This window comes from Vanellus vanellus (assembly GCF_965231255.1).
Source record: "Vanellus vanellus genome assembly, chromosome: 4".
NCBI lineage: Eukaryota > Metazoa > Chordata > Aves > Charadriiformes > Charadriidae > Vanellus > Vanellus vanellus.
The window spans coordinates 51635867-51651313 of record NC_138909.1 but is presented as its reverse complement, the minus strand read 5'-3'; the positions used below and the strand labels follow the sequence as shown (position 1 = coordinate 51651313).

The 15447-nt window shown below is 44.8% G+C and overlaps 1 long non-coding RNA gene across 1 annotated transcript; it reads left to right on the top strand.

Moving 5' to 3' along the window:
- The first annotated feature begins 290 nt into the window (after positions 1–290).
- LOC309671102 lies at positions 291–8559 on the top strand. The gene is made up of 4 exons (XR_014269106.1): positions 291–460; positions 1433–1583; positions 5894–5994; positions 8405–8559. It is a non-coding gene; the product is annotated as an uncharacterized lncRNA (long non-coding RNA).
- Positions 8560–15447: the final 6888 nt, after the last annotated feature.

Genomic DNA, 15447 nt, shown 5'->3' with positions numbered 1-15447 from the left:
ATCCCATTGCATGCCTGGAAATTCTTTAAGACTCGTTAAGCAGTCAGCAAATAAGACACATTTGTCTCCCATTAAAGAGTAAATTGGAAATACTGAAGGGAAACCTATGCAGGGCTGTGATTTGTCAGAGAGCGTATTAGCAGGAACAGCCACAGTATATTTAGCAGTTGGGTACAAGTTAAAGCAGGAACTGGAGTGAGAGGAACTATTTTAAATCAGCTCTATTAATACCCCGAAAGTACATTTAAAAGCAGCAGCAGTTACAGCCATCTTTGACTCTTCCAGGAGGAAGTTGCCATTTGTCGCAGAGCTGCTGTTGCTTTAATTTGACACTCAATATGTGTTTTCCCCACAGTATTAGATATCTTGGGCTCTATCCAGGACAGATTTGGAAATGAAGTGATCCCTGTAGTTCCTACGCAACGATGAGATTTACTACTTAGGTCGACACGTATCTTCGGTGAGTCAAATAAACATAAGGAGCATTAATTAGGGCTGCTTGCTGAATTTAGATTGCATTCACACAACCTGATACGGTAGCTGGTGGGGCCAGGCTGGTTCACCCGAGGTCGCACAGGGTGAGACAGGCAGCGACAAGGGCCTGGATCAACTGCAGGCTGAAAAATAAACCAGCTCTGCTGATCCCCTACCCAGGCTCTAGGCTGACTTTGGGAAACTCCTTGGAGTTTACCCGAATTTAAAGAATTAAGGCTTAAAAAAAAACGCAAACAACCAACCTTGCCTGGATAAAGAGAGGTTTGAGATCATTTAGGGACATGTCAGCAGGAGAGCGCTTTTGTGATATTATAACCAATGCTTTGGCACACCATGGTAGTCAGACGTATATGTGAGTAAGTGAGTGTTATAGATGCATATTTAAAACATTTTAAAATCAGGTTTTAATCCAGGAAGTTTGGAAGAGAGGTCCATGAGGGTTGTTGACTTCTGTTCTCAGTGCGGCATTAACTGCCTCTAATGAAGGAGGTGACGCTCTCTGGAGCTGTTTGCCTCCAGGTACACTGAAACAAAACACCCTGGGCTGCTGGTTCAGAAATCATAGCAGCTTTCCCTTCACTCGGCTTCTGAGTGCCAAGTCCTTCCAATCTCAGAGAGGAAGGATTTTGAGGAGGGACATGCTGGGATTAAGGTACTTCCCAAAAAACATGCTTGACCAGTGAAGGCAGCATGTATCAATGCAATTGCAAGCATTTTGCAAATTATTCGACATCTTGAGCTAAGGATGAAAACTACCAGGTGAGACAGTCAACACTTAGCACAATCACTCTTGTTTTCACCAAGCCCAAACTGGATAGAGGAAGTCTTTGGTGTCCTACCTGGAGGGTTGTGATCTGCTCTCCTTGGTGTCCTACCTGAATTGGGGCTGAACTGATCAGCTCTTTGCATTTATTTTTTTTAATTGTTCTCTTACCAGTGGTTCCTAGGGCCATCTCTGGTGAGGTTACATGAAGCTGGGCCAGAGCCCACCATCACTCAGGAGGCATTTCAGCCTGCTGCTGGTATGGCAGAGCACTGCAGGGACTCCAGCGTGGGAGAAGTGGTGCTGACCCTCATGGAGGGAACAGGTAAGACTGCAACCCTCTCATGTCTTCGGGAAGTCAAAAATGGGTGAACCGCTTTTGCTCAGGCATCCCCCTTCTGCAGCAGACATAGGGACTAACAGGACAGACCAAACATACCTAAACCTCCCAGTACTTCTGTTTGAGTTCTCCTTACTGTGGGGCAGTGGTTCCTTTTGCTTTTTACATCAAATGTTTTTGCCAAAGGAGATACATGTTTTAAAGATAGAAACATTTTTTACAGTTTTACTTTTGCCAGTGTAGTGTTAATTCACTGCAGAATTTACAGAGGTGGCTTTGGGAAGTGTTGGTTCCTGTGTGCAACAGGGAGGAGGAGCAGAGCAAGGCAGACCTGCATCCTTTTAACCTTGCCACAGTGGATCTGCACAGGGAAATGCTCAGCCCTGCTGCAGAAGACAACCAAATAAATCTCAAGCCGACACTAAGGTCTCCATCAGACTTGAAAACTAGAGGCAAATTGCTATGACTTTCCCTCACTAATGGGGGGGAAAGACACTTTTGTAGTGTCCTGTTCCCCTCTCTCTGGATGATCCTTTGTCCTTTGCTGGTGGAAAGGAGACATGGGAAAGAGGAAGCCCACAATTTCCCACCCATTGCTGTCACAGCATGTCAGCGAGATAGTATGCAGATAGGAGGATTTCATCTGGCATACCCTTGGTATGGCCCAGGTATGGGACATTGGCCCTGTCTGTGGGTGCTGGAAGGATTGGGAGTAATTTAGGTGCTGTGTAGTTGACAAAGACTTGCCATTTGAGTGAGGTCCCACATCTTGGCAGGTTTGCTCATCATGGCCAGAGACGAGGAACTGCAGCTCCCCTCACGGGCAGTAGGTGCTTGAGCCAGGCTACATCGCTTAAGATAGAAGATCCACCTCTACCCACTGCGGATAGCCAGAGGGCAGGGTAAGGATAGGAGAGTCCCAGAAGAATCATTTAAAAAAGGAGAATGAGGTCACATTACTGAGGATGAGATCAAGGAATAAAATAAGCATGTAGGGCAGAAAGGTTGCTGTGCTAAATGAATTACAACCACTGAGGAGTGTTAGGAAACAAGGAGAAAAGTGCTATAAATACAGTAAAGTAAGAGAAAGACAGCAGCAGGCAGAAGCCCATTACCTAATGAGGAACAGGAGAGGAACAGATGACCTAGAGAAGGCCGACGTATTTAATGCCTTTCTGCTTCAGTGTTCTCCAACAAAAAAAGTGTTTCACTGTGATATAAAGATGACAAGACACGAGACAGAAGAGGAGAAGAACAGATAAGCGAGAATACGGTTAAACTGAATCTATTCACCAGAGGGTATAAAGGAAAGCAGGCAGCTTGGGGGGGGAAAGTACAATCTCTGTCCTCAAAGAAGAGAGAAACCTGGAGTTATATAAAGCAGTCACCCCAACACTTACCAGGAAAGGCACTAGAATAAAAAATACTTGAACTGTACATGCCTAGAGATCGAAGCGGTGGTAAGAAACAGCCAGCTGGGTTTGCTGAGGAGCAAATATCATCCAACCGATCTTGCATTTGTCAGTAAGAGGGTGGGTGGCTGAGAGAGACGGGCAACGCAGCTGCACATCTCAACGTGTACAGGTCTGGGTGTAGTAAGGCTTTTGGTGCAATGTCACCCCGAGAAATGTTTGTCTGGATGGGAACCGAGGGCACCTGAACTTATCCAGTGGCTCTGTCACAGTTTCTGACATGGCTTTGGGTAAATGCAAGAACCTTATTGCTCTTTGTAGGATGATTAGCATCTCATATTACACCAAGGAACAATGAGATTTTTGTCTCTCTTGACTGTAAACTGTTAGGGTCTGTTATGTGTCTGCAAACAGGACCATCACTGGATTTTTAGATGTCCCCAAGTGTAATTAATAGGGATGGGTGTCCCCACTTGCAGGGTGCAGGATGCACTCACATGAAGGACCTTCTTGTGGGGTACTTCCAGTCTGCTATTGTGAGCTCTATGAGGGAGCAGAGGAGGATGGTTCAGTAAGATAAATCTTGCTTTTACGCATGGTAGGTGTTTAAAAACCCTGAAAAAGTAAGAGGCTGAAAGTCATGGATGACTTGGTGGGAAGGATTTTGCTGTTAAGTTTGAGTGAGAAGAAACAAGGGAGAGGAAGACCTGTCAGAGCCTTTGAAGACAAAGGAAATGGAGATGGGTTTTAGATTTCCCACTTCCTAGTACTTCTTCCACCAGTACCTACTAATCCTACCACCAGCCTTCTATTTGCAGGTTAAAAAAAGTTCAAAACATTCTCAGATTTTCATTCCAAGGGCCGAGTGCTGTTTGGGGATTATGCAACAGGAGATGCACACCACAGAAAGACAAGAATCTGCACATTCAATCCTGTGTAGGATTAACGTGCACGTGACACCCTGTGCACGTGACAGCTTATATGAGTTTCATGTGTTGCAAAAGCTTTGGCGTACTGATCAGAACCTGATGTATTCAGCTTATGGGCTGGTGTTGCTCTTCTATTTATGTGGTCTCAGAAAAGGAAAAGAGGGAGGCAAGCCTTCAGGGGCAGTGACCCTTTCTTTATTCAAACCTGAACAGAAGGAGGGTCTTTACTTCCAAGAACTCATTTTTTCTTTCTTCTTGCCACACAATGAGGGCTCCAAAAGAATAGGTCCTTGCAGCTAACAAGGTTGATCATCAAGGAAACCTCTGTGCCTTCTGAATCCTAGGGCTGTGGAAAAGATTTAGTGCTTCACTGAACCAACCTTTGGAAGCAGAAGTTATGAAAGCCCAATAAAAAGGCTGATTTTAAAACTGGCTCCGCGCAGACATTTTCTGCCCTTCCCTGAAACAACACAGCATGGACCTCTGTATGCCTTCATCTCCTGAAGAGCCAAATAACGCCCAATATTTCCCATATGATTGCAGCAGATGCCTTTAGTAGTCAATAGTGGCCCAAGGTTAATGTTTAACATTGGGGGGGGGGTGGTGGTGGTAGTGGTGGAAATACAATGGCACTAAATTGTGGTCATTATAATGGTAGGTTAAAACCAGTGTTGCTGCAGAGATGTCCTGCTGGGAATTCTCCTCTTGGGGGGTGTTAAGTAGAACAGCCTGCCGGAAAGGACAGCGTGAAGAAATATAAATAACTGCACACAGGAGGACAGGATGTGCTTCAGAGGAAAGAGCGGTGCAAGGGTAGGGCTGGGCTTTGAATAATGCTAACGTGATGGTTTTATGCCCACTTGTTTTTCACACATGTAACGTGGTGATGACAGCAAGGAAAAAGGCTGTTGGGAGATCTGCCTATCCCTGCTTTGAAATCTCTGGGTGAAGGTAGCTATGCTGTGGCACTGACTTAGTTCATTCTGTTTTGCAAAATACATAAAGGCGCCCAAAAATACATAAAAGTGCTCACACGACGCTGTGTTTTAGCCATGAAATTCAGCTCTTCCTATGGGCCTTTCTTAACACAGTGGCTGCCTTCATGGTGCACTTGAATGCGTCTACCAAAAAGGTAGCTCCAGCGTGGCAGTTACCTGCTTGAACACTGGTGGAAATGCTACCAGGAGCCAAAATAAACCAGCTTAGGAAGAGTGTAGTCGAGAATGGCTTTAAATATCTTTTCTTGATTGCTCTGTTCCTGTTCCCAGCCTAATTTCTTGCTGTCCAGGTGTACCACTGCTGTTTGAACTGCATAGCTGGGTGCTTTGTGTATCTGAAAATAGCAACCTGATAATCTACTGCCCTGTGCTCAGCTATAGGAGTGCAAATCACGAAGGAAGCAGGCCCATGGCCTCTGTATTGAGCAATGGTGCTGGCAAATGTGAGAGACAGTGAGTGCAAAATGCGTGATAGAGTTGCTGATGTTGTCGCAAACCCTGGAAATATGTCGCTGACATCCCTGGAGAGTCAACAGCATAAAATTGATGTGAGAAGAGGAAAAGTTCTGTCAGGCTTGCTGGTTGTATTTATTCATTAGTTTTAATTTTTCCCTCTGCTAAGACCCTGACTCCTGTTGGTCCCACTGGAAGAAACAAGGTCAAGCTGGTTGGCATCAGGCTATTGCAGTGTCCATCCTCACTGGCAATGGGCAATACACCACCACCACCACAGTTACACTGGGATGCCAAGTATGTGCCAAGTATGTGCTAAGCTTTACCAATATGACGAAGCATTGGGATTAGCACATCAGGAAGGCAGCCAGGATACTAGGCACTTTCTGGTGTGAGCCATGCTTGGTGGTGGCCCGCTGTCCCGGGGCTGGTGTACCTCAGATACTCTCTTCCTCTTCTGCTGGGCTATATTTCACAAGTCTCATCTTCCCCCTTCCGTGCAGCAACTCTAACTGTGTCCAATGGAGAGAAAGAACGGAGCTGACCTCAGGTAGAAGCCGTGTCCACACTGATGCCCGGTGACCACTGACCCCAAAGGCCAAGGGTAGGAGCTGAGTTTCACATCCTTTTGGGTTCTCTTAACAGCACAGCTCCTCCGCTGCTGCTCACATAGAGATGAAGCAAAGCAAGGGATCTGCAGGGGTTGTCAGTGCTGTGTGTGGATAAATACTAATGACATTAGATGGGCACTGAGCAGCAGATTTGGTAGAGACTGCACTAACACATGCCTCCCCCAGAAAGGTCAGTGGTATGTGGGGCTTGACCCCACATTCCTTGTGCATCCCCGGCCCCCACTGAAGTCAATCAGACCTATTCTGTGGCACCATTAACTTAGAAGATTTATGTGCTTCAGGCAGTAGGAGGAGAACTTGATTTCATTTCCAGCATAGTTTTTTTGCTTTCCTAACCTCACTCATGTTAATGATAACAGACATGAATTCAGCTCAAGTAGCCAGGGAAACAGCTGAAGCCTGACTCTGTTCCCAAGCAGATGTGAACCAATGGCTTATTATTTAACTAAGTTGTTGACAACTAATGGTCTAATTGGGGGAGCAATTGATTTTGAACGACATTTTAAAGCTGCAAACTCAGCTCAACATTTTATAACATCAGTGGTGGTTTATTGCTTTGGCAGAGTTAAGTGGATTGATTGGTTATAAACTGCCATTGGTTTCTTGTTGCCATGAACCATGTTTAAAGCTTTGTATTGATCTATCATTTTCTGAAAATATAAATTTTCTTTAAAAAAGAAAGCCCCTACAGCCCTGGATGTTATAAAGAAAAGTGTTCTGTAACACACACGTGCAGTTTAGCTTCAGGAAATGCTGGTTCTCATCACACCCGGCCTAATTTTGGATAATGCTAAGTTGTTATGCCCTTTGTTGACCTGAGCATGCTTCATTCCTCCTGCAGCAGGAACAGGAGGTGTTTAGCACTGGATGAGCACGAGCCTGCACTTTTAATCCAGGAATTATTTGGAGAGGGTTGAATCTGCCTGAAAGACATGAAACAAGGGTGTGAGTGTGAGAACTGACTGTCATGTGAGAGGTGCAGCGAGAGGCATCCCAGGGCAGCCTGCAGTCTAAATCTCCCTTTCCTGAACCTGGACTGATCCAAAGGCAGCCTGTCTTTCTGTTGACTTCCAATTAAGCCCAGTATTTTAGAAAAAGTGGGATCTTTGGCACTGCTAAGAAGAGCTAAAGGAGAAATCCTCTCTGTGGCGGAAGACAAGTCACCCAACTTTATTGCCTGAGCTCTTTCCTTCTGCAAAATAAGGACAATAAAACCTGGCTGCTTCAACATGTTGTGAGGATTAATGGATTAAACAGGTCTGATCCTGCATGAATTGAAGGTTACCAGTTGCCAACGGTGTTGAATATGGCGAGTCTACACGTTGGTGAATATCCATTCATTAGTTTCTAATTATTATTCAGAAAAGTGAGGTTCTTCTAACTATCTCCCAGGATTCACCTCACAGTCCCCGGGACTGTGCGCATAAAAGGAACCAGAACAAACGTAGTCCCTTCTTTTTGTCATGAGAAAACAGTCAGCACTTCAAACCTTTGGTTGTGTGAATCTCATTCATCACTTTACACCAGCTGTAAGGTCTCTGGCAAAGGGTGTTTTTGTGTCCCCTATTTGGGAACTTCTCCTGGGGAACTGGCTGGGTCTTTCCTTGGTGCCTCCCAACACAACCGCAAAATAGTTGTCTGCCCAGAGCAACCTGTGTGACTCGCAGCGGGATGCAGGCAGGGAGGAAGGGTAGGTGGATTGGCACAAAGCAGCAAGGTTGTGGGTCGCACACGCACCGTGAGACTTTACACCCTGAAACACAAAGAAAGAACACGAGGAGAAACGAGGTGGGATATAAATGAACTAACTCAGAGCCAGTGTGATCTTTGGTTGTGGTGAGTGAAGAAATGCTGTGAAACCTGTGCCTCTGCGCAATATCTTTCCTGGCTAATCCCGCTCCAGCAGTGACCCCAGAAAGCTGATTTCCTGGGAGCGTTAGCTCCTGTTGCAATCAGCTCTGGTGCCTGCTACGGAGCCCAAGACAAGAGCATGCACACCTACCAGAGCAAGGGATTATCCAGAGACACACCAAATATTCGCTGCAACGCTAAATGATATCAGGCAGAAAATGGCAGGCCAACTATTTTTGGGGTGACTTGTATAACACTTCCAAGCTTTGGTGTATTTTAATTTTAAAGTGCTTGGCATCGTTGAGGCAGGATGTTTTGGATTAACAATTATAGCGCAAGTGTAAAAGCAAAAGGGCCTGCTAGAGTAAGTGAGGGCTTTGCTTTGAAGTTTATTGGAAAAAGCCAAGTCTATAGGATCTAAGGATGCAGTCCTGAAAAACTGGTTTAGTGTGGAGAGCTCATGAGAAGAAACAATCAAATCAATGAGACTTTACAGAGATCTTGGCAAATTTTGTATTATCTTGTTTTCAGATGCACCTTTCTGGGGAAAAGAGACAACATGTACACAATGCTGCGTCCTTCTCCTATTTTGGATATGAAGTGTAATCCTAGTCATCCTTATGTTCAGAAAGATATAGGAGAACTGGCACAGAGAAAGGCAAACAGGACAGAGAAGAATGGAGCAACTTTTGTGCATAGGCTGAGACCCTTCAGCTTAGAAGTGAGGTGGCTGACAACAGTGCAGTGAAGACGCATAAGATCCTGAGCAGTGCGCAGAAGGTGAATACAGCACAAAACGTCAAGGGCGCCCAGTCATACTATTAGGTTTAAAAATAAATTATACCAAAGCACCAATTTTTTACCCAGTGGAATTCATTGCTAGGGATTATGTGTAGGCCAAAATTATAAACGCGTTCAAAAAGTCGTTTTCAAGGAGGAAGAGTCCATGAACAGTTATTAAATGCAATGTGCTGCCAGCTTGGTGGATCCCTGGATGACTGCACTTTGGGAGGGTACATCATGGAAATACTTGACTTATATGTGCCATATTTCCTTTTCGTACTGGTGAGTGTAGGACTAGGTGGGTCATTGCCCTGACTTGGTGTGGTCTCCCTTGGTCTTATTCCACATTGTCATACAGATATGTCTGTCTAGAATGAGAAATGAATGATCGTATGTATTTTAACCTAAAAATACAATGTCCCGATACTAAGTTTTAACTACCTTAGACCAGTTCCTGCTTTACCCAAACATTCAGGACTGATTTAACATCTTTTAGCAGAAGCAGGGATCCCATACCTCATTAGCAGTGCCCTTCTTTGCCTTCTAAAAAGACATGCAAAATTAAGATCCCTTTTCCAGCATACCCTCCAGAAATATGAGCAATTTCGTCTTTGAAAGAACAAAATGATTGTCAGTGCATCACCGAGCTATGACCCATCGTTAGCTGAGGGGGTTTCAGATGCACTGCTCCATTCTGCCACTCTTTCCTTGGGTTTTTAGGTCAGGGAGCCCAACGCTGAACACATGCCTACCTCTTTTCCCAAAGATCTGAAACCTTTAATGAATAGTCCAGATCTTCATCTTGCGCAACTGGCAGAGATCCACTGCCTGCAGGAAAGCTACAGTGCTTTATAAGTACCTACATTCCAAGTACCTACATTCATGACTCTTTGCATCCACCTCAACCATTTCCTGGAGTTCCTGTGTGCAAATGTAGCCAACATCTGTTGCAAAAGTGATATTAAACAGCTTCAGGTTAACATATTTACCAATGAAAACCTGCTTTTGCATGGCGGAAGGAAGTATCCTTCAAAATTATTTTCTTCTTCTGCCAGTTATCTTAAATCTCCAGGGTGAGAGATGGCTTTTCTTCAGCTGTTTCAGATGTTTGCTCTCTGACCTTTCGAAGTTATACTTCTCTGTCTTTCCCAGTGTATATATTCTCCTGGAGCTGGTTCTGATATCTAAGGCACTTGCAAAGTTTTTTCTTTTCCTTACCTTTACTGACAAAGTCTAGACAGACTGTTGAAACCAAGCCTCTTTGAAGCTAAGGATTTAGCAAGGTTCAAGTAGGAATTGGACATTTTATACTGATAGCAAGTGCAGAGAGAGCTATAATTCTAAAGTTAACAAAACTAGAGATTTGGAGACATTATCAGACCTCATTCTTCAGGGTTTAAGTGTTTAAATATAAAGATTTAGGATGAAATTGTCCTGGCAGGCAGATTATCCCACAGCTGCGTGAATTTTCTCTAAAGCATCTGATGCTGGCTTACATGTTAAAAAATGTCTTGCATGGATGTACATTAGGTCTGATCCAGGGTGTCCCCGTTGACTACTGCCCGATTCACTATTTTAAGCCTCTCTGTAGGAGCTTGTGGAAAATCACAGTGGGACTTTCTTATAATCTGAGACAGACCTGTCTTTTTAAGGAATTGCTTCAACATTTTGTAGTTGAGATTTTATCTTTTTTTTTTTTTTTTCTTTTAAGGTTACTAAAACTCTGCTAGAACAGACACCAGGCAATTTATTATGGTGTGATCTCAGTAAAAACCCTTTCCTACCTGGAGCCATAACAGAGCTGGCTCATCTTTTCTAAAAGCCAGTACAAACTGGTCTGAGATAGTTAAAACTGAGATCCAAACACTAGATACTGCTGGTCTGTAATGTATAGAATAAGTGAGAATGTGAAAGAAAGATTAAACAGTATTTTTTCAAGTTAGGAAACCTCCTTTGTATCCAGTTCTACCTTAAAGATGCTTACCCTTATTTTCTCACATTTCAGATGAAATTAAGATTAACAAGGGGTATTGCAGAGTCTCCATCACTGCAGACTTGGCAGAACAGCTCAGACAGACGGACAGCCATTGGGAATGGTCTAGGCAGATGGATTACCTGATTTCTGCCCATAGGACTTTCAGTCCTTAGAAAAACTGGGGCCATTGCTTCCATAGAAAACCAATGCCAAATTGAGGTATACTCCTTGAAGATATTTATTTATACATTTTATAAAAAGTTTAATAAAGAAGGAGGTGTCAGGGTGAAGGCAATAGGTGTGGATGACTTGTATTTCTGATATTTTCATGAATTGGCTCTGTAATCCTCAGGGAGATCAGTCTAAATCCCTGTGCTGTATCTCCTCAGCCATCATGTGCGTGACCCTATTGAAGTTTCAATCCTCCTGGCTCTATATGGAGATATTTGTTGTGTAAAGGACTCACTGCCAAGGCACCTAGCACATGCTAAAATGGTTGTTTGGAACTTTTATCTTAGTAATAGATTCTCTGCTTCTTTGCTAAAGCACTGAAATTGCTAACAGTAATTCAGAGACCACCCCAGTATAGGGAGAATTAACTGGGCAGGAAAGCAAAGGGAGGAAGCTAGGGAAAAACACACATATGAAATCTCATAAAATGAGTTATCTTTACAGCGTTTCTCTTTAAAATCCCATTCCACTCTACCGTACCTACTTTTCTGCTGTAGGAGCATTGAATGTTTGTTTCCCATTTGCAAAAATCATAGAAACATACAGAATCATAGAATGGTTTAGGTTGGAAAGGACCTTGAAGACCATCGAGTTCCAACCCCCCTGCTACAGGCAGGGACACCTCCCACTAGACCAGGTTGCCCAAGGCCACATCCAGCCTGGCCTTCAACACCTCCAGGGACGGGGCCTCAACAACTTCTCTGGGCAACCTGTTCCAGTACCTTACCAACCTCAAAGTGAAAAACTTTTTCCTAATGTTCAATCTGAACCTGCCCTCTTCTAATTTAAAGCCATTCCCCCTCGTCCTTTCGCTACATGCCCTTGTAAAAAGTCCTTCCTCAGCTCTCCTGTAGGCCCCCTTTAGGTACTGGAAGGCCTCAATAAGATCTCCCCGGAGCCTTCTCTGCTCCAGGCTGAACATCCCCAACTCTTTCAGCCTCTCCTCACAGGAGAGGTGCTCCAGCCCTCAGATCATCCTCGTGGCTCTCCTCTGGACATGCTCCAGCAGGTCCATGTCCTTCTTACGTTGGGGACTCCAGAGCTGGATGCAGTACTCCAAGTGGGGTCTCCCAAGAGTGGAGTAGAGGGGCAGAATCACCTCCTTTGACCTGCTGGCCACACTTCTTTTGATGCAGCCCAGGATATGGTTGGCCTTCTGGGCTGCGATCACACATTGCTGGCTCATGTTGAGCTTCTAGTCAATCAAATCTCCCCTGTGGCTTGATTTCACAATGAGCTTCCCCCAGTTTTCTCTTATACTTTTCCTACACTGTTAATAGAAGTTGCTGTAAGTTTTATTTGATTGCTGTTGCATGTTTAGGGGCAGATTCTAAACTGGTAAGACCTTGGTACCCAGCAGGCAGCTCTGGCAATAACCCACAATTGGCCTCTGAGCACCATTGTGGCTCCACCCCATGTTGGGAATATGCCAGAGAGGTAGCAGCTCTGCCTTGTACAGTTACAGCGGTGGTCTTTTAATGTTGCCATGGAATGGCAATGAAAAAATATACCTAAACCAAGGGCTTTCAGCAAGTGGTGGGTGTCCTGGGGTGAATCATGTGTCTGCCACCATGGACACAAGCTGTGTCCTGAACGCAGAGATGTCTTTCCTGATGCTTTTCTGCTTCCACAAACAGCTTCCTTTTCCAGGAATGAGCATTTTCTGATGAAAAGGATTTCACTGAGAAATTTCTATAGGGGGACCATTTCTCCCCCTACTTTCTTAAAAAACTTGGGGAGATTTTTTTTAAATGTAGGTAAGAATTCATATTTATATAGCCATCGTCACCACATCATTTGCATCTTGGGGTATGTGAAGGCCTCATTCATCTTTGACTTGAAAAGTTCCTCTGCTTTCATTAGCTGAATTTCACCCAGGCAGAGATTTTCGGTCCTGTGAGGTTTGACTTAAAATTCCCCAGTGTTGTGCCCATTTTCTACCAGCTCCTACACTACTACCTCTTCTCCCTGGCGACAAGTGATAGGACAAGAGGAAATGGGTTCAAGTTATGTCAGGGCAGGTTTAGATTAGATGTTAGGAAGCATTTTTTCACTGAAAGGGTTATTAAACATTGGAATAAGCTGCCCAGAGAGGTGGTGGATTCACCATCCCTGGAGGTGTTTAAGAAAAGGGTAGATGAGCTGCTTAGGGACATGGTTTAGGAGTGGTGGTGTTTTTATCAGGGTAGGTTAATGGTTGGACTTGATGATCTTAAAGGTCCCTTCCAACCTCACTGATTCTATGATTCTATGATTGATTCTACTCCTCGCTAATCTTTACTCTTATAACAATTATATATTTTTGACGCAGGGTCTTTGCACTGAATTCTTGCCAGCCCTCTCTCCTCAGCATTAACAGCTCCCTTCTGCAGGCTGCTGAAACGTTTCCTGCTCAGGGCTGACGTAAGGCAAAGCCACTGCAGGCTTGTGCCCAAGGCCACTGCTCTGGCACTTATGCACCTGCATCATCTCTCAGCCCTCATTTATTAAAGAAAACAAGCGTCTAGCTCTTTTGTTTGTAAAGAAAGGCTGAAAATTTACTCTGAATGAATTTACTGTCATTAAATCTTGACCTCCTCTTTCATCGTTAGGGATAGGCCTGGTCACAGAGCGGTGGGGCTTAGCATCTCTTCTAAGACATTGCAGGGTATGAGGACCAAAGCTGTCCCATGCCTCAACAAGTCTGACCGCTGTCTCCCCTCTCCTGTGACACTCTCTCCCCTTCAGGCATAACCCCCTCTTTCCCGAGCTTTATTTTAGAATCTCCGCCCCCTTGCTTTTATCTGAAATATGGACCCTTGTGAGGCTTCTCAGGACAATTTCCATGGGAAATATTTGTCTCACAATGGAGTCCTTTCCCATAGTTTTGGGAGCAGAGGGGCAATTTTTTTCTCATAAACTGGACTATGCACCATTGTGCATACTGTAAACCTCTGTCAGAGGCCTGAAGAAGGACCAGTTGCCTCCAGCTAACAATACCACTGGGCTAATTGGTAGAAATAATTATCCCAAACGCTGGAAAAATTCAATTAGAAGAAAAACACATTAAAATATTGTTCCCAGATACCCTATCTTCATTATAAGAGACCACCCATGTGAGTCCAGTCCTCCCACTGTTAGACAGAGGTGTTATTATTTTTAAAAAGTAGCAAATTTCAGGCCACATAGGGAAGAAGGCTAGGGCAGTCTTTGGGAGAGACACAAATCACTCTGTCATTCTGTACTGAAGAGACAGTGTTAGAGGAGTAACAAGCCATTAGTGAAAGCCAAGTGCCCAGACTTCATTTTTTTTTAATAATGTGTGGTCCAAAGCCATTGTATTAAATGTAAATGGAGAAGGAAATTATATTCCATATACTCCGCACTGTATTGTAGTCGCGCAGACAGCTGGTTGCAGCACACACAGCCTGAACCACCTCTCCGGCAGTACATGCCATCCTCACTGAGGTCAGTATTATTTCTTGTCCTGACAAGGATTCTCTGCTCAAAAGACTTTAATTTTTTTTGTCTGCTTCAAGCAACAGCGGGGGGTATGAGCAGGGCATTTTTCTCAAGTGATGAAGTCTGTTCCCACGGCTGTGGGAAGGAAGATAGAGGGAGCAGGAGGCAGGAGCAGGCAGAGGAGTGGGATATGCGGAGAGATACGAACTTTGGCAGGAAGATTTGGACGAAGGCACTGAAAGTGGGTTTAAACCAGACATGTTGTTTGAGACGCAAATTCCTCTGCAACAGATCTGCAGTCAGCAGAGAGTTTGCTCTGGCCTGTGCCTAAGATGCAGCTGAGGAATTATTTCTTCAATTTTCCTAAACTTGCATGCCCATGTGAAGCAAAGATGCACATCGAAAACTTGCCTCACCCTCTTTTTGTTGGGTCAGCAGCGTCCATGACTCTGGCTGCTCCGTAAATATCATGAGGAGAGATATTTAGGAGCCCTGATGCGTGTGGTGTGAGCTAGACAAGAGGCAGGGCTGCTGCCTGCCCTAACCGCTCACCGCTGCTAATCATTGGTATTATTGTTGTGCCTGGAGGCCCTGGCTGGGATCAGGGCTCCCACTGTGCCCTCTTATCTGCAAAGCTGCAGCCAGATGAAATCCCTGTCCACATGGTTAACTAGCCCGGACAGTCCAGGCGTGGGAGAAAGGAAATGTTATTCCCTCTTTATAGAGGGGGCATTTGTGGCACAGAGGTTTTCCTGATGTCAGGAGGGACGTTGCGGCACAGCTGGGTGAAACATCCAGGTCGCCGCATGCTCATGTTTGGTTAGTAGGACACCCTGACTTTGTGTGCTGGGCTGTTCTCAGTGAGATGGCTGCGTTTCTTCATCCCATGTAGCTATACTTGGCAGCAGAATCACCTGGAGACTTTACTGTTCTCAGATTGCAGGGGCTGTGAGGATGCTCTGCTCCCAGGAGCCCCCTTGCTGCTAAAATCCAGATTCTGACCTCTAGGAGAAGCATCATCCATGTGTGGTGGGATGGTTATGTCCTCTGCTCCTACCAGCCTGAGCCAGGAATGGGCAAAAGGATGTTTCTGATAATGCCTCTTCCCCTGATCTCAGGCTCCAGGTTAACTTCCATCATTGCC